Source organism: Grampus griseus (assembly GCF_964374135.1).
Source record: "Grampus griseus genome assembly, chromosome: 1".
Classification (NCBI taxonomy): Eukaryota; Metazoa; Chordata; class Mammalia; order Artiodactyla; family Delphinidae; genus Grampus; species Grampus griseus.
The window spans coordinates 133467072-133486173 of record NC_139017.1 but is presented as its reverse complement, the minus strand read 5'-3'; the positions used below and the strand labels follow the sequence as shown (position 1 = coordinate 133486173).

Here is a 19102-nt window from a genome sequence, read left to right as displayed (position 1 = left end):
TATCAATCTTGTTAACTCTCAGTTTCCTCATCCATAAAATGGGTATTAAAAATTGTACATCCTTCGACATCACTACAGATCCTATGGCTATTATAGGGAAATAAAGGAGTACTATGAACAACTCTATACCTACAAATTCGACAACCTAGATGAAATAAACCAATTCCATGAAAGACACAACTTGCCAAAACTCACACAAGAAGAAATAGATAACCCAAACAGGCCAATGTCTATTAAAAAATTGATTCAATAATTAATAATCTTCCAAAACAGAAAGCACCAGGCCCAGATGGGTTCAGTGGTAAATTCTACCAAACATTTTAAAGAAATTTTACTAAATCTCTGCAATCTCTTTCAGAGGATAGAAGCCGAAGGCATACTTCCTAACTTACTCTATGAGGCTAGCATTACCCCAATATCAAAAACAGACAAAGACATTATGAGAAAAGAAACCTACGGACCAATATCTCTCATGAATATAGATGTAAAAATCTTCAAAATATTAGCAAATTAAATCCAACAATATATAAAAAGAATTATGCACACAACCAAGTGGGATTTATCCCAGGTAAGTAAGGCTGGTTGAACATTAGAAAATCAATTCATGTAATCTGTTACATCAACAAGCTAAAAACAAAAAATCACTTGATCATATGATCGTATCAATAGATGTAGAAAAGGCATATGACAAAATCCAACAACATTCATGATAAAAACTCTTAGTGAACTATGAATAAAGGAGAACTTCCTCGACTTGATAAAGAATATCTACGAAAACCCCACTAATATCACACACGATGAGAAACTCAAAGCTTTCACACTAAGGTCAGGTACAAGACAAGGACGCCCCTCTCACAACTCCTTTTCAACATCATACTGGAAGTTCTAGCTAATGCACTAAGACCAGAAAGGAAAAGAAAATAACAGGTATGCAGACTGGGAAGGAAGAAATAAAACTGTGTTTGTCTTCAGATGACATGATCATCTAAGAAAATCTGAATTAGCAAAAATCTCCTGGAACTAATAAGTGATTATTACCAGGTTGAAGTATACAGGTCAATATATAAAGGTCAATTGCTTTCCCACAACCAGCAATGAACAAATGGAATTTGAAAGTAAAAATATAATACCATTTACATTAGCACCCCAAAAAATGAAATACTTACGTATGAATCTAACAAAATATGGATGAAATTTATGTGATTAAAACTACAGGTCTCTGATAAAAGATATTAAAGAAAAACCAAATATATGCATAGGAAGAATCAGTATTATCAAAATACTGATAAGTGTCAAGTTCTTCACAACTTGATCTGTAGATTCAATCTAATCCCAATCAAAATCCCAGCAAGTTATTTTGTGGATATTGTCAAACTATTTCTGAAGTTTATATGCAGAGACAAAAGGCCCCAAATAGCCAACACAATATGGAAGGAGAAGAGCTGGAGGACTAAAACTACCCAACTTCAAGACTTATTATATAAAGCTACAGTAATCAAGACAGTGTGGTACTGGTGAAAGAATAGACAGATCAGTGGACAGAGTAGAGAGCCCAGAAATAGACCCACATAAATATAGTCAACTGATCTTTGACAAAAGAACAAAGGTGATACAATGAAGAAAATTTAGTCTTTTATACAAATGGTGCTGGACCAATTAGATGAACACATGCAAAAAAAAAAAAAAATGAACCTAGATGTAGACCTTATACCCTTCACAAAAATTAACTCAAAATGGATCACAGACCTATATTTAAAACTTAAAAGTATAAAACATAGAAGATGACATAGGAAAAAAACCTAGATGTGGGTATGATAATGCCTTTTTAGATATAACACCAAAGATATGAACCATGAAAGAAATAATCATTAAGCTGCACTTCATTAAAATTAAAAACTTCTGCTCTGTGAAAGACAATGTCAAGAAAAGGAGAAGATAAGCCATGACTAGGAGAAAATATTTGTAGAGGACACATCTGATAAAGGACTGTTATCCAAAATATATAAAGAAATCTTAAAATTCAATGACAAGAAAACAAACCTGATTAAAAAATTAGCTAAGAACTTAACAGATACCTCACCAAGGAAGACATATAGATGGCAAATAAGCATATGAAAAGATGCTTCACATCATATGTCAACAAGGAAATGCAAATTAAAGCAATGATATACCACTACATACCTATTAGAATGGCCCAAATCCTGAACACTGACAACACCAAGGGCTGATGAGGATGTGGAGCAACAGGAACTCTCATTCACTGCTGGTGAACCTGCAAAATAGTGCAGCCACTTTGGAAGAGTTTAGCAGTTTCTTACAAAACTAAATACATTTAGCAATAACAGTCGTTGAAAACTTATGTCCAAACAAAAACCTGCACAAAGATGTTTATAGCAGCTTTATTTATAATTGCCAAAACTTGGAAGCAACCAAGGTGAATGGATAAATAAACTGTGGTACATCTAGACAATGAAATATTATTCAGTGCTAAAAATAAATGAACCATCAAGCCATGAAAGGAAACTTAAATGCATAATACTAAGTGAAAGAAGCCAATCTGAAAAGGCTTATACTGTATGATTCCAAGTATACGACATTCTGGAAAAGGCAACACTATGGAGACAGTAAAAAGATCAGTGGTTGCCAGAAGTTGGGAGGGGCGGGGAGGATGAATAGGTAGAGCACAGAGGATTTTTAAGGCAGAAAAAGTACTATGTATAATGTTACAATGGTGGATATATGTCATTACACATTTGTCCAAACCCATAGAATGTACAGTACCAAGGGTAAACTATGGATTTGGGGGTAATTATGAGGTGTCAATGTAGGTTCATCGACTAAAACAAACATACTGCTCTGGTGGAGGATGTTCATAATGGAGGAGTCTGTACATGTGTAGGGGCAGGGGGTTACGTAAGACATCTCAGTACCGTCCCTTAGTTCTGCCGTGAACCTTAAATTACTCTAAGAAAATAAAATCTTAATGAAAAAAATGTACCTCTCATAGGAGGTCATTAGGGAATTCAGTGACATAAATCATGTAGAATATTTAGCAAAATTCCTGGCACAAAATAAGTGATCAATGACTCTCAGCCTCGGGATAATGAAGGTAATGATGATGAGGATATTCTGGCTCCAGCTGACAAAGCCAAGGACACGTCTGGCTAATAACGTCAGCTTAGAGGCTTCTAATCAGAAAATATTCAGAAAAAAAGCTGGGACCCCATTCTTCACAGCCCCACAGTGAGAAGTGCTGCACCTTAGGTAGGGCAAGGAGGAAGATAAATTGCTATCCAGCCCATAGTGCTATAAAACCCAAGAAAGTTTTGTTTTTGTTCTGTTCTAAATCCTTTATAAATTAATTCTTTTAAGGAAATAGTATGACATTTGCCTGGGGTCTCATCAGAATGCCTATAAATGTATATATTCGAGAACGTTAATACAAAACACTTTTCAAAATTCCCTTTGCTTTGGGGATGCTGATCTGCATTTTGTGTAAGTCTCGGCTGTGCTCTAGGCGGCTGCTCTAATATTTCTGCTGAGACAGGCAGGGTCCACCCACCCAAATGCATTTCATCTAAGTGTGATTTGGTCTGGGACATCTCGGTAATCAGGGAAGGCAAAGCAGATTGAAAGCATGTGAGCAGCCAGTTTCCCAATGAGCTGAAACAGGCTCTGTTGATAGAAACCACTCCACACAGGGCACGGGTGGGACGTGGTGAGGGAGAGGGAGAGAGGGAAGCCCGGGGTCAGGTTGTGATGAGGAGGTAGGAGTCCGGTCAAGCCCGGGGTCTGTCTGGGATGCCAGCCATGAGAAAGCAAGCTTCACCACAGCTGTCTCAGCTATGGAGTAACCCCACATATTTATATTTCAAAACTCATTTCCTAGGGGGGATTTTTGGGAATTCACAACATGTTGTTAAGGTCAGAAAATCTTTGGGCCTTGGTATTCTTCTCCCAGGACTCTGTAATATTCAGTATGAGGAAAACCCAAGAAATGACCCACTCTAACTTGAGAATCTAATATGTGCTTTTCTTAATTTTTCTCTAATTATCACAGACGAGATTACTAAGGTTCAGAGAGGAGCAGTAATTAGTGTTTGAAGACCCGAATGTCCTAAAGGGCCCTGGGAATCTACTGGGGAGCAGAGAAGGAGGGAGATCTCCGTTTATGTCACCTTCTAAGCTGTGAGCAGGGCACTGGAAACGGAGACAGGAACATGGGCAGCCAGTGAGCAAGCCCTGTTCCAGATCATTCTGGCGAGTTCCGCTTCAGTTCAGAAGGCTGTTCCAGGTTCCCTCAGGGGTGATTTTGGAAGCCCCACAGGACTTCCCAACTGAGATAAGGAAGGAGAGGTCATCCCTATTCCCTTGAAAATGATTCCGCCAAGCCCATCACATCAACCTTCTGGACCAGTGAGCCAAAGAATAATAATACACATTCAGTCTTCTAGAGGGAAAGTGTCATCACTTATCCTCATTTTTATTGTACTGGAAGTAGGTTTGCCAGATAAAATATAGGATGCCCAGTTAAATTTGAATTTCAGATAAATAATGAAAAAGTTTTTGGTATAAGTATGTCCCAAATGTTGCATGGGATAGACTTATACTCAAAAAAAATATTTACTTTTTATTAGAAATTCGAATTTAACCAGGTATCCTGTATTTTTATTTGCTTAACCTGGCAACTCCTTCCACAAGTCACTAGATAACTTCTTACAAGTGTCCTCTTGCAGGGGGTGGGAGGTAGCAGGACATAGCACAACTTGCTATGGAGATGGGGATGATGATAAAATATGCCACTGAGGGGTAGTGAGCCTCCTGTCACTGAGGCTTCACTTGGTAGTTCCCATACCTTCCCTGTACCCTTAACCCCTCACTCTTCAGCTCCTGGGGAAAAGAGCATGGACCCTGAGCCAACTGCTTGGGTTTGAACGCTGGTTCCACAAATTGTTAACTGTATGACCTTATATTAAGTAATGTAACCTCTCTGTGTGTTTCTAGGTTTCTCATTTATGAAATGGAAACAATAATAGCAGTTCCCTTAAAAAGTTGTTTTGGGGGCTTCCCTGGTGGCACAGTGGTTGAGAGTCCGCCTGCCGATGCAGGGGACACGGGTTCGTGCCCCGGTCTGGGAAGATCCCACATGCCGCGGAGCGGCTGGGCCCGTGAGCCATGGCCACTGAGCCTGCGCATCCGGAGCCTGTGCTCCGCAACGGGAGAGGCCACAACAGTGAGAGGCCTGCGTACGGCAAAAAAAAAAAAAAAGTTGTTTTGAAGCTTAAAAGTACTTAGATCAGTTCTTGGCCCATGGGAAGAAATAAATGTTAATCATTATCATTCTTCTTCTTATTATTCCTCGGTAACTGTATATAAAAGGAGTTGGGCTGGTGAACGTCCTGTTGTCACATCAAAGCTGGGGCAGAATTTTGGATCACAGAAGCCTTTGTAGAACCACTGTAGTTCAGAGAAGACAAAGGCTTTGTGGACATTTAGTGCCATCATCTTGTTTTGCAGGTGAGGAGAAAACTCAAGGCAGAGGGGACAAACGGCTGGCTCCAAGCTTCACAGGTGGTCGATGGTAAGGTCTTGGCTGAAAAGGCAGATATAGATCAAAAGAAAGTAAAGGAATTGAGCTAATGGTGGAGAGCCTTTTTGCTAGAATCATAGAATTACAGGGTCATAGAGCCACCACGAAAAGCCATGGCAAAATTTACACCCGGGTCAGCCCAAGGCGAGCCACTGACTCAAGAGTCCGGTGTTGATGATTCCTCTTCCAGTTTTGCCCTGATGTTTGCTACGTGTCTTTTGTAAAGTTCTCACCTTCTCTGGCCTTCGGTGTCCCATCTGTCCAACAGAGATAATCATCTTAGCTCTGTGTGCTTCCTAGAGCTATTGCAAAACCTTTGGAAGGAATGACACTCTGGCCACCTCCCAAACACTCACTAGCCCACTTTGCCCTTTTGGCCTCTCCCCAGCTCGTCAGAGTGCTGCCTTCCTTCACGTCCTCGGCTTCTGGCCCTCAAAGGCCTGGGGTATCTGGGCCTCAGCTGACTGATGACCGGCAGATTCCAGTAGGTGGGGTAAGGGTGGAGACGGCTCCTTCTTGCTGGTTTACATTACCCATCAGCCTAGATTTAAGCCATGCAAACACAGCCTCTGAGCTCAGCTCTCAAGCAACACTTCTTGAATTGAGCAGTGACTTTGCTGAAAAGCAAGTCTGATCTTGACACTTACCAACCTAACACTTGTGTAGAGGTGTTAAACTGGTCCCCGCCCACACTGCTGTTTATTACTTTTTACCCAGTTACCTCTGATCAAATCCATTCTTTAATAGCCGCTGAGAGGTCCTTCTAAACTAAAATGTAATGAAGACAAATATTTGCTTAAAACCCATCATCCACTGCAGAGATTTCTTTTTTTAAGTTCATGGATAGGCTTCAGCAAATTTTTGAACACCCTGAAATGCACACCATATTCTGCTTGTGTGCACATTAACTTTGCAGATTCTCAGAGGGCTCTGTGACATCTCTCACGTTGCATTATGCACCCCTCCCCCCCCGGAAACGTTTTCAAACTTCTGCTCCACAGTATAAAGGCAAAACTCTTTAATGTGTAGGGCATGCAAAGCCCTTCATGATATACCAGCTTCATTTTGAAGTCTCTTGATCAATTGCCCAAACACATCATACTACTCCTCACCTCCTTGCTTTTGCTCAAGGTCTGCCCTCTGACTTGAACATCTTCTCCTTCCTATCTCTCCTGCTGATCCCCTTCACCTGGTCGACTTCTACTTAACTATTATAACTCAATTCAAGAGTTTCCTCTTCCAGAAAGCTTCCTCTGACCCTCTCCATCACCCCACACTGGAGGAGAGGTCCCTCCCTGGACTGTCACAATGCAGATGCATCCACTTCTCTGGAATTGCACTATTCACACTGTGCTCCCATAAAATGAAAGGTCTTTGAGGATAAGACTGTGTTTCGCTCACCCTTTCCCTCCTCTCTTTCCCTAAAGCCAGTGGTCCTCTGGGACCAGCAGCAACTGCATCACCTGGGACCTTGCTAGAAATACAAATTCTCAGGCCCCACGCCAGACCTACTGAATCAGAAACTCTGGGAGTGGGGCTAGCAAGTTGTCTTTTAACAGGTCTTCCAGGGGATTCTGATGCCCACTCAAGTCTGAGAAACACTGACCTGGAGAGACTCTCCCATCTCTTGCCTGGTCTACTGGGACAAGCTCCTCACTGAGCTTCGTCATCTGTTACTTTCCAATCTATTCTCCACACTACAGCCAGATTACTTCGTTGTAACATGTAAGGGCCCGGCTCAAAAGCCTTAAGTGGCTTCCTTTTTCCCTTAGAATTAAAGTCAGATACCTCACCATGGCCTACAGGGTCCTCCATGATCTGGCCTTGCTTTTTTACTCCCGCCCACCCTGCATTCCCCCTCCATTAATTCTCTACCACCAGGCCCACTGGCTTGCTTTAACTTCTCAGACCAGCAGTCCCTTCCTGTCTCACCCTATATGCTGGGGCCAGGGAGAATAACACGGGTGAGTCACCTTCTCTGCCGTTGAGAAGGGGCAGTCCAGTAGGAGAGACAGATATGGACACAAATAAACATTTAGATTACAGGAAGCAGAGGAACAGAGTTAAGTACGTGGTACAGAAGCAGCCAAGATTAATTCCATTTGGGGACTCCTTTTCTGTGGCCATGTCTAAGTGTTTCTAAAGCTCTAAGGGGTAGGTTTTCCCGTTTGAACCTTCCAGCCCTAGTCATTCCATTGCCCTGAACCTCAGTCCCCAAATCTGTACAATAGGGGCGTGGGAAGGGTCACATCAGGATGCACGAAGAGCCCACCTGAGCACAGGGCAGGCCAGGCCTGCAGTAGGGGCTCGGCAGTGTAATGGTTCTCCCTTATTTCTGGAGTAGAGTCAAGTTTATATTGTGGGGAGACCCGAGCCTCGGCGGAAAATTAAGTACATCCTGAAAAAAAAAAAAAAAATGAGTTAAGGAGCAAGCTTGAGGTTAGGCCTAAAGAGAAAGGAAATTTCCCCTCCACGTTGAGAAATGTCCCTCCTGTGGGTGTGGTAGTGAATGTGAAAGTGGAACCTCCCTCCTGGCCCCTGCACTTACCAGAAGGGGCAGCGAGGCTTGCGAAGGCCTTACAGAAAGAGCAGCAGCTGAACAGGAACTGGGGAGCCGGTTCTGGGAAGCTGGGGGCTTCTGGGGCAGGGCCCAGAGGCCCAGTGTTTACAAAGCCCAGAAGCACCTGCCCCCAGACTGTGTTAGACACAGAGCAGATCGCATGGAGCTCTTGGCACCATCCCCAGAGCTGGAACGTTGGAGAGAAAGCCAGGATCACTTCTCCAGGACTCAGAGCTCCCAGCTTTCCAGACAAACAGCCCAGCTATGGACACTGGGAGGAGGTGGGGGACATAGAACAGGTTGAGTGGGTTAGATATTCATGTATTCATTTATTTATTCATTCATTCACTCTGAATTTCTCCATCTTTAAAATGGGAAAAGGAATTCCTTTGCTCTCTACTTGGAATGCATATAGTGGGGAAGGGTGGAGGAAGGGTTGTTATAGAGATCCAATGAGAGAATAAATTCAGTCATCATTTCATGTACACTAAGTAAGCACTTGCTATAATAAAAATAATAATGGACACTTACGGAGTGCTACTTCAATCCTTACAACCACTCTCTGAGACAGCTGCTGTTATTTCCACTTACAGATGAGGAAACTGAGGCTCAGAGAGAGAAATGTGCCCAGATCACATGGCTAGTCAGTGGTGGAGCTGGGATGTGAACACGAGCAGACAGGTGACTGGTCCTGTGCTCAGAGCCACAAACAGGGCCTACATCTTATCTCCTGCACTAGAGTGGGGGATCTTCAAGGTCAGGAATGGTCATCTATTAACCTCTGAATCTGCAGTGCCTAGGCCACAGCCCAGGGTGTCGTAGCTGATCACAAAGTGTGGGTGGGCAGCTTGAATATCTATAAAACAAGGTGAAATGAAGCAATCTGGTAGGCAGACAGGGAAGCAAATGGCACTGTGATGTAACAGGTAGGTCCCTACAAAGGACTCCCTGGAGTTTGTGCTGGGTCAGCGTATACCAGTCAGGGTATCCATGGCCCATCAGTTTATTTATATTTAGAGGAGGGCTTATCTGCAAGGATGTAGATGCAGAAGAATCGCAAGGGAGCGTATAGCAGCTTAGCGGCTGCTGAACTTTTCCCACAGGAGACGGAGAGTCCTGGAGAGTGGACCAACTTAGGAGAAGCAGCGAGGGACACGGCCAGCTCCAGTGCCCTTGCAAGGAGGGAATCATTCCCTCTCTCCTTCCGGTCTCCTTCTGAAACTCCCAGCTGGCCAAGAACCCACTGACGCCGTCCGCACAGATCAATCTCCTGGGCACAGAACAAATGGGGAAAGCTGGAGTATGGGTGTAAAAGGGAAAACAAAAGATATTCTGCACAGATGGGAAGGAGGTGCAGGTGTTTACTGGAAAGCAGAGCTGGAAAGGACATCCCGTCGAGGGAAAGGATGTGCAGTCACATTGTCCGGAAGGCTTGGAATACTTTGGTATATCAAAGGCATTGGGAATGAGAGATGGAGTGGTAGGAAGTAAGATTAGAGAGAGAGGAAAGGACTGGGTCATAGGGAGATAAAGCAGGGGACTCTATTCTGCAGCACTGAGGAACCATGAAGGCATTTAAGCAAGGAAGTGACTAGCATGTATAAGTTTAACATATTATTATTAATATTATATAAACACTTAAGGTGCCTGATACAAGATAGATGCTTTGCAAATGGTGGCTAACTACAGCGGCCATTCCCCAGTGAGAAAGCAGACTCTAAGAAATTAAGGAGGGTCGGGCCATATTGCAAGAGCCTGGTCTTGCCAGAGTTCAGCTGCGGTTCACTCTTGATTTCTGTCCTGTAGGATGAAGCCAGTGTGATTGGCTGCATGAAAGTGAGCTCTGTCTCTCTGCCCCATACGCAGGGTTTCCCCCCCATCAGATAAGCCCTGTGTAATCTAAATCCATTTTGATCTGAACAGAGATCTATGTATACATGCACACACTTAGAGCCATGGACTGCAGATCTGCTTGTGATTTGAGCCATGTTATCAATGCTTGTGAGGGTAAACTTGGGAGATCAAAGCTATCCAGGTCGGAAAGGCTAATATTGAAATTCCAGACTTGCAGGCACAGCTCTGAAATTCCATGGCTCAGAATCAAGTTCCCATACAAAATCAAATCAAACATTTGCTTGACAGAGTTGTAGGGCTCTGGAGTGTGGGTGGGGTTTGCATTTAGGAGACATTGGGGGCCCGCCCGGAATGGAATTCTGTGAAATTCTGGCTGAGGGTAGTCTTTCGGTTACAAGCTCTGTGTGACCCTAGTTGGAGTAAATATATTTTCGTGGCCCAGCTTTAATATCACAGAAATGTTTACAGTCTTTGGAAATAATACATTCTGCTGCTCTCAAGAGGTAAGACCTGGAGATACCACCATTTACCTTGCAAGGTAATATGAAAACTAGAGATAATGGACATAACTTTCTGAAACATAATAGGCTCTTAACACAAGGAGCTGTTTTTATAATTGGCCCTGCTCTTACTGTTCCAGCCCCTTCACCACCGCAAACACGTCGACAAATACAATACTTTGCAGATACCGAACCATCTTTGTCTGCTAACCCCATTCACTTCAGTAAAGTGGAGAGTGCCTTTCACATGCTAGGTAGAATGTAAGGCTTATTTTGAGTGCAAAGGTGAAAAAGATGGCACCTGAAGGAGATCAGTCTGGTCTTGGGTGGCAGATACACTCAACTACTAGTTATAATACAACGCAGATGACTTAGAAGTGGGATATACCCAAGTCTGTGAATTCACAGGTAACAGAAAGAGTCATTCATCCTAGTAGCAATGGATTAGCTTTTGTGGATGAACTGGACCTCCAACCCTTTCCCTAATGTAGTGTAATAAATAGCACTGGATCTCAGAAACATAGGTTCAAATCCGGTTCTGCCACTTTTTGAGCTGCGTTATCTGGAGCATAACCTCACTGAATCTCAATTTCCTTGTCTGCAGAATGGGGACAATTACAGGATCTACCTCATGGAAGTGTTGGAAGAAATAATGAGATATCCATGTAAGGCACTTAGCACTGTTCCTTGTAAAGCTAACACAGAGTAGATTATTAAGCTACCATCATTTCAAAAAGGAATTAATTTAACCTTTCATCTTGAAAATGTAACATCCCTTCTTATTGTGCTGACATACAATCAACTTAATTATATCTTACATCCATGTAATTCTTTTAACAATTTTATAGTAAGTTGAAACATACACAGTTGCCAATATTTGACCAATTTTGACCTATAAAATGGCAACTTCATAACAGCTTTTGTTTTTTTTGTCTTTTTTTTGTTTTTTGTTTTGCGATACACGGGCCTCTCACTGTTGTGGCCTCTCCTGTTGCGGAGCACAGGCTCCGGACGCGCAGGCTCAGCGGCCATGGCTCACGGGCCCAGCCGCTCGCGGCACGTGGGATCTTCCCGGACTGGGGCACGAACCCGTGTCCCCCGCATCAGCAGGCGGACTCTCAACCACTGCGCCACCAGGGAAGCCCCATAATAGCTTTTGAAAGCACCTTCTCCTGCAATGTCTCATTTGATCTCTACAAGAATTTCGTGAGTGTGTTGGCACCTGTGGGATGTCCTCCCACGGTCCTCTTCTAAAAGCTTCTCCTCCCCCAGTTCACACGGACGCTGAGACACCATCATGTTCAATGGCCGCTGCCGTTTGCCAAGGCTAAGCATATGGCCTAGTTGGACTGAACAGTTTCTTCTCTGAGATTTTTTTTTTCTTGTCTGAGAAGAGTCCTCGAGACTTTTGCTAGCCTTTCTCCAGTAACTGAAATTGTTCAGTATTAAACTCTGGAATAGTTGGTGGCTCTGTTTTCTACCATTCATTTAACTAATTAGCATACCTTGAACACCTTCTATGCTCCAGGCACTGTGTTGGGGGCAAGGGATTAACAAATGGATAAGATCCTTTCCCTCAATTAACTCTATTGTACTTGAAGAGACTGAAACTAAGTGAGAAAACAAATCAATTATGGCAAAGTGTGGTCAGTGCTGTGCTGGGAGTATGCGGAAAGAGCTAGGCTACATCGACAGAGGAGGCTGCAACCAATACACTGATAGCTGCAGAGAAAACATTGGAGGAAACAGTAGTGGGATTTCAGTCCTTGGTTCCAGCAGCCTCTGAGGCCATGCTCTCTTGCTCTCCTCCCAGCACCTTAGTTATTCAGCTTTCCTTGGATCTCATGTTCTAGTTGAATTCAGTTCAGCTTCTGTCATGTGCGATCAGAAGGACCCATTGTAAAATATAGCAATCTAGATGGGAGCATTTATTCTTCTCCCTGTAAAAATGAAACAGGTAAGGGTATGTTTGGAAAAGTGGGTCTGAAACCTAAGCCACGCAAATCCTTTTTGGATATGTAGCTTAAGTACAAATCATAAATAACTAATGTAATCTGGGACATTGCATGAGATTAAAGAAACAATTCATCAACTTTAGTTGGGTCATTGCTCTCATCACCATCTTCGACAGCTTTCTCATGTGCAACATTATGAAAAGATTGATAGGATCAGAGTATCTGGAAGTTGAAAAGAATTTAAGGATCATGAAATCAGAACTCATTTTACAGATGTGGAGATGGAGGCCCAGGGCAGATACATGACATGTTCAAAGTCACATAGCTTGAAGGCAGCCGGGTTAGAGTTGAACACAGGACTCCTGACTCTCAGTCCATGTTCAGGCTAGCGTTGACTCATTCATTCACTCATTCAAGGAATATTTTGAGTGTCTATTATATGTCAGGCCCTGTTCTAGGTGTTGGGGTCACAGTGGTTTCTGCCCTTATAGTTTCATTCTAATTGGGGGAAGACAGACAATAAACAAATAAATAGAAAATCTCACGGTACATGTTAGGAAGAACCTAAAACACGATAATATGAGAAAGTATGTGTGTATAGGGGGAGGAGTCATGTTATTCTAAATCGAATGGTCGGAGAAGTCTTCTCTGAAGATGTGCTCTTTAAATCAGGATCTGAATGGCTGGAGGAATCGGCCATGTGAAGATCTGAGGGAAGAGTATTCCAAAGAGAGGCGACAGTTGGTTCAAAAGCCCTGAAATTCGAATGAATTTACTTATTCAAAGAACAGAAAGAGGAATAATGTGGCTGAAGCACAGTGAGAAAAGGGGGATTAGGGGGTGATATGAACTGAAATTGGAGAGGTCAGCAGGGGCTAGACTGTGGCTTTGGGGGCCAAAGTAAAGCACTGGGTTCTTATCCTAAGTGTAACAGGAAGCTATTTGGACAGTTTTAAAGAAAGAAGCAAAATGATTTAATTTCGAAGGTCAACAACTGCCGAGTAAACCTGAAAAAGAATCAGTAGAAAACCTTAGAGGGCAGAGGCCATGGACGGCTGCTCAGTTGCTACACAGCTGGTTATCTGGTCCCCTTATTAGGCTGTGGAATGGCCTAACAAGTAATAATCACCATGATAGCAAACCACAGAGAGGTAGCCAGAAACGGCCAAGAGGTTCATCCCAGCATTAAAAGTTACCAGGTCAAACCCCACCTGGGGATGGACATTCCATCCATTGGACCAGGAGGAGCATTCCAGGCAGAGGGAAAGCATGTGGTCCAAAAGCTCAGAGAGGGGAGCATCCCAGTGAGCTGGGGAGAGAAAGCAGGGGCCCTCAGACAGCATTTCATTTTGTAGGGGAGAAGTAGGTATAAGGAAATATCACCATGTGAACAAGCGAGGAGGAAAAACAGACTGATTCATCCATTCATTCATTCATTCATTTATTCAAACAAATCCTTATGGAGCCCAGTCTTCATGTAAAACTGTTCTAGGTACAAAGACATAACAATGAACAGAACAAAGATCCTGCCTGCAAGGAGCTCACATTCTAGTAGGAAAAGACTGACAGTAAATGAGAAATGTAACCATATGTCAGGAGCAGGTAAGTGCTGTGGAGAAAAATAAAACTGTGTGTGTTTTGTCTGGGCATTTTGTTCTCTGCCCAGAGGGGCCTGGCTTACAGAGAAAGCAGGAGAGAAACGCAATCCTTGCTTTGCTCATCTAGCTCTGCCCAGAGGCTGGCTGCTTCCACCCCGAGGAAGCCTTCTTGCTCTTTCTTGGCACAAATCACTGGGGTTGAATGTACAAGGGCAGGGGAGGGGAGGATGGAGTCGGAGAGGTAACAGGGCCAGGTCGTGTAGAGCCCTATAAGCCATGTCAGAATCTTGGGTTTTACTCTGAGTGTGATGTGTTTGCTAGAACAATGGGAAGGAAGGCACAGGGAGAGGTGCCCCATGTTTGTTCCTAAACAACCCTACTTCATTCACCTGTCCCTGCCCCTGCCCTGCTTTGGCTAATACGTCCTCTGCAGGTAGATAAAGAAATCAGAAACTTTCTCTCTCTAAAGAGACATCTACCAAACGTCCAACTCTCTTTTAGTCCCTTTACAGAAACCCCTCCAGAAATTTTTGAGTTTGATGGGGAGAGGGGTAAACCTACTATTTCCTTCAAACCTAATAACATCCAATTTACCCCCCTCTATCCCCAAGGTGGTCTTCTTGGTGGGAGGGCTCCAGGATGAAAGAGGAGATGCCAAGGAACTTGGTCTTGGATCTGCCCCTGTCTGTCTGTGTCCCCTTGGGTAAGTCAATTCCCCTCTCTGTGGGTGAGAGGAGAGTCGTAGCCATGTGGGGGCTCAGACTTCACTCTCTCTAAACTTATTTCCTACTCTAGTATTCCTTGAAGGCCCATCATTCCTTTCCTTTTCAAAGGGCCACCACCTTCAGGCTTTGAAATGTGTACACTGCTGAAAACAAGGAGTAGGAGGTTCAGGGCGGAGAGGGGAGGCGAGGCTGGGCGAGTGAAGGGCGAGGCTGGCTGGTCCCACACCATGGAGGCTGGGCAGCTGGAGCATGCGGTCCCTCTCGGTGACTTGGGGCAAGTACTAGCTCTCTGTGCAGAGGGGGCTCTGACAGGCTAACGCAATCCAGATGTGCACCAGAGCGAGCAGAGCCTATTACAGAGTGTTGTGAAACGGCCCAGGGGAGGTAAATAAGCAAAAACAGGCCAGTTGCCTAGCAGCATGTACAACCAAACAAGCCCCAGCTCAGTTGGCATTGGCAGGGGCGGGACTGCTCTCTGCAGTGGGGAAGAAAGAACAGGGAGGGTTTGAGCCTGATGGGGGCCTGCTCCCCAGCGGCCCCGCCCCACTCCCAACAGGCAGCTCCTGCTCTCAGGGGGGCCTTCGCACCCAGCCAGCCCCACAGGGCTGGGGAACTGAGATGAGGGAGGGACTGGGCCCACTGCTAAGAGCTGTGTCTGGTGTGTCCACCAGACCAGGGAAGAGGGGGACCACAGCTACAAAGATCTATTAAAGCTGCGCTGTGAGGGCTTCCCTGGTGGCGCAGTGGTTGAGAGTCCGCCTGCCGATGCAGGGGACACGGGTGCGTGCCCCGGTCCGGGAAGATCCCACATGCCGTGGAGCGGCTTGGCCTGTGAGCCATGGCCATTGAGCCTGCGCGTCCGGAGCCTGTGCTCTGCAACGGGAGAGGCCACAACAGTGAGAGGCCCGCGTACAAAAAAAAAAAAAAAAGCTGCGCTGTGTGCCCACCTGTGCTTTACACGCCACATATTTCTTGAGTATCTACTTTGTCCCAGGCACCACGACTGACCCCAGGGATAGACAAAAAGGAACAAAGAGACACCCTGCTCTCCACCTATGGGAAGAGACATTGAATGAGGAATCACATAATCAAATGCACGATTATAAATTGTGATAAGGACTATGAAGGAAGAGAAACACGAGACCATGAAAGAGGGGGTTGGATTTAAACAGAGCATTCAGGGAAGGCCTCTCTTAGGAGGACAAATTGAGACTTAAAGGATAAGTAGGTGTTAACCAGGTGAAAAGAGGGGAAAGGGAATCCCAGGAGGCTGGAACAGGAGGTGAGAGATCCCTGAGGCAGGAGAGAGCCTCTGCTTAGGAGGCAATGATAGAAGGGAGAGTGGGCCTGCAGAGGACTCTGGAAAGGGGTGGTGAGTGGAGAGGTAGGCAAGGGCCAGATCACAAAGGCCCTTACGTGATAAGGATGGGTGTTTAATTCTAAGTGCGGTGAGAAACACTTGGCATTTATTTGTTGATAACCTTGGGGAGAAGCTCTAATGATCAGATTTATGTTTGTAAAAGATTATTCCTGGGTACCACATGGCAATTCTGAAAGGGAACAAGAGAGGGGATGAGAAGGCCCGTTAGGAGGCTCCTGCAATAATCCCAGCAAAAATGTCAACGGCTTGGATTGAGGGCAGGAGAGCGGGAGATGAAGCAGCAGAGAAATTCAAGGTCTGTTTTCCATTGACTCCAATATTACAAGTCAGGTATTATTACCTCACTTATAAAGGTTGTGTAATTTGCCCAGGTCACACACAACTCCCTTGGAGGGGCAGTTCATAAAGGACAGATGTGGACTTGGAACCCAGATCTTCCGGACTCCTAAGCCCTTAATCCGTCCATAACCCTGCACCACCAAGACTGGTTTTCGCCAATGACCTGCTAAGGAGGCAGAGCTGAAGATGGTTGGCTCTGGGCAAGTGAGAGGGGGAGAGTCACAGTGGCAAGGGAGGGTATGTGTGTATGATGTCTGTGTGTGTATGATGTCTGTGTGTGTATGTGTGTGTGTGAGTGAGAGAGAGAGAAAAGTGGGGGAGGGGGAGGATGCCGAGGCTGATGGGGAGGAGAAAGAGGAGAGGGCAGCAGGCAGAAGTGCTTGCACAGCTTCCCAGCGCGTTTCCTGCCTCTGTGTGGCAGCTTTGCAAGGCCTCTCTGGCTACTGTCAATTAGCTTTTTCCAGGCCAGTGTTTGCTTATCCCCAGCAATGATGGAGACACACACCCCTTCCTTACAGGATGGTGGAGGCAGCTTCCGCAGCTCAGCAACAAGCTGGTGTGGGAGTCAGGAGTTGGTGGTTCCTTCATGGGTCCAGGCTTGGATCCCAGCTCTGCCTATGACCTTGGGCTAATTTCTGAACATTTTTCCATTTTCAGTTTGCTAATCTGCAGGATGGAAATAGTAATACCTGCGTTGTAAGGTTGGTATATTTAAGGAGATATTGATGCTTAACTTAGTGCCTACCACAGAAGAAGCACTCAATAAAAAGTGTCCATTTTTATCATGGTAGCTGAAGACCCTTGTCAGAATTAAACGAGGTCTGTACTCCACATCTACAGTGGACATCTCCCACTGCCATGTTCTGCTGTTCAGAAGAGCACTGGCCTCGGAGTTGGGAGACCTGAGCTCTCCTGCTGGCTCTGCTGCTGAATTGCTGTGTGACTTTGGGTGAGAGCCTCTCCTCTCTGAGCTTCAGGTGCTCTCACCTATAAAATAAGGGGGTTGTACAGGTAAGATTCTAAGCCAGGGCCTAGAAAAAAGACTGTGCTATTTACTTGGGGCTGCTCTGGTGATGAAATGGAGGAGCAAGACCCAGAGGATAACCTCAACATAAATCCTTTGATTAAATGTGGATTTTTTTCCCCCTGAATGCTCTTTAACATTCCCAAAGAGTCTGTAGTTTGGGTAAATCTCTCCTACACAATAGGGTTGCCTATAGCCCCCCATATGGGTCCTCTGGTCTCTTGTTCTACTTCTATTTCTTCCACTCAGAGACAGTTCATCAACCACAAGATTGTAGGATATCTTTCCAGCTTTCAAAATTCCTTTGAGCTTTCACAGTGCTGGAGAAAGAAAAAAAAAAAGCAAAAGTGGAGTGCTAGAGTGAACCCCATGGTGCTGGGTTGGAGTTGGAGACATCAGCATAAACGCTCATTTAATTTAATGAATATACACATGGAAAGAGATGCATGTACATGTAGGTTAGTAGACATACATATTTTCCTAGCTCTGTCTACTAAAAGGGCCCAGAAGCAATGATACTCCAAGAGCAACAAGCTCAACTTAAATGACCAGGGCTTGGTTTCTAAATACCATTCTTCAATAAAAGAAATCAGGATTCCTTGGAGAAACACAAGATGAGCCTAGAGTATCATCTACTAGCAAAAAAAAAAAAAAAAGTGTTCAAAACTAATCCAAAAAAGGATGGGGAATGTCAAAAGGACCCATGAACCAACCTGAAAAGAGCTCCCAGTGGCCAAGGCTAGAACAATTTGAAGAACAAAATAAAAATTGTATTAAATCGTACCCAAAGAATAAACTGTATTGTATTGAACACAAATAATAAAATAAATACCCATGAATCCATATTGATATAGATAAATGATTAATTGAATAAATAAGTTGGGGGGAAAGGATCAATCTTCTTTACAGACCATTTCCCATAATGAGTGTAAAAGAAATGAGGGAAATAGAAAATCACCATGAGAACAGCACAGTAATAATTGCCTCAGGTAAGATCCACTGAGGAAGGCTAAAATGAATGGATGAAACCTTAAGGAGAAACAAGATATTTTGCACAGCCTCAAACTATTTTCCCCTAAATATGTATTCATACTGTGGCGATTTTAACATATGTCCTAAATTCCTTGATACTCCTCTCTCCAGAGGTGGAACTTAATTCCCTGCCCTTGAGTGTGGGTTAGACTTAGTGACTCACTCAATTCTAGTGACTAGAGTATAGGAGGAAAAAAAGAGCAGCTTTGCAGTAGAGAAACCTGGCAGACACCACCTTATATAAGTGTTCTAGGTTAGCATTACCAGGGATAAGTCATGTTGATATGGGGTACCCACTGACAGGACGTGATGAGGTGGCAAATCATTTATGTGTATTCTTCCTTCAGATCCATAACCTCAGTCTAATCCTGAGAGAAACACCAAACAAACTGAAAATCATTCCGTAAAATCTTATCTTTCTTGATCAGTATCAAGATCAAGGTTATGAAAGACAGAGAAACTGTCACAGGTTGGAGGAGACTAAGGAGCCTGGAATGGTAGATTGGATCCTGGAACAGAAATAAGGACATAGGAGGAAAAACTA

General features: G+C 44.2%; 1 long non-coding RNA gene across 1 annotated transcript; it reads right to left on the bottom strand.

Annotated features, from left to right (window-relative positions):
* Positions 1 to 2181: 2181 nt before the first annotated feature.
* Positions 2182 to 8277, bottom strand: LOC309834128. Its single transcript, XR_014297837.1, has 3 exons — positions 8139 to 8277; positions 7863 to 7988; positions 2182 to 2272 (listed from the first exon to the last, which is right to left on the bottom strand). It is a non-coding gene; the product is annotated as an uncharacterized lncRNA (long non-coding RNA).
* Between the last annotated feature and the right edge of the window lie 10825 nt (positions 8278 to 19102).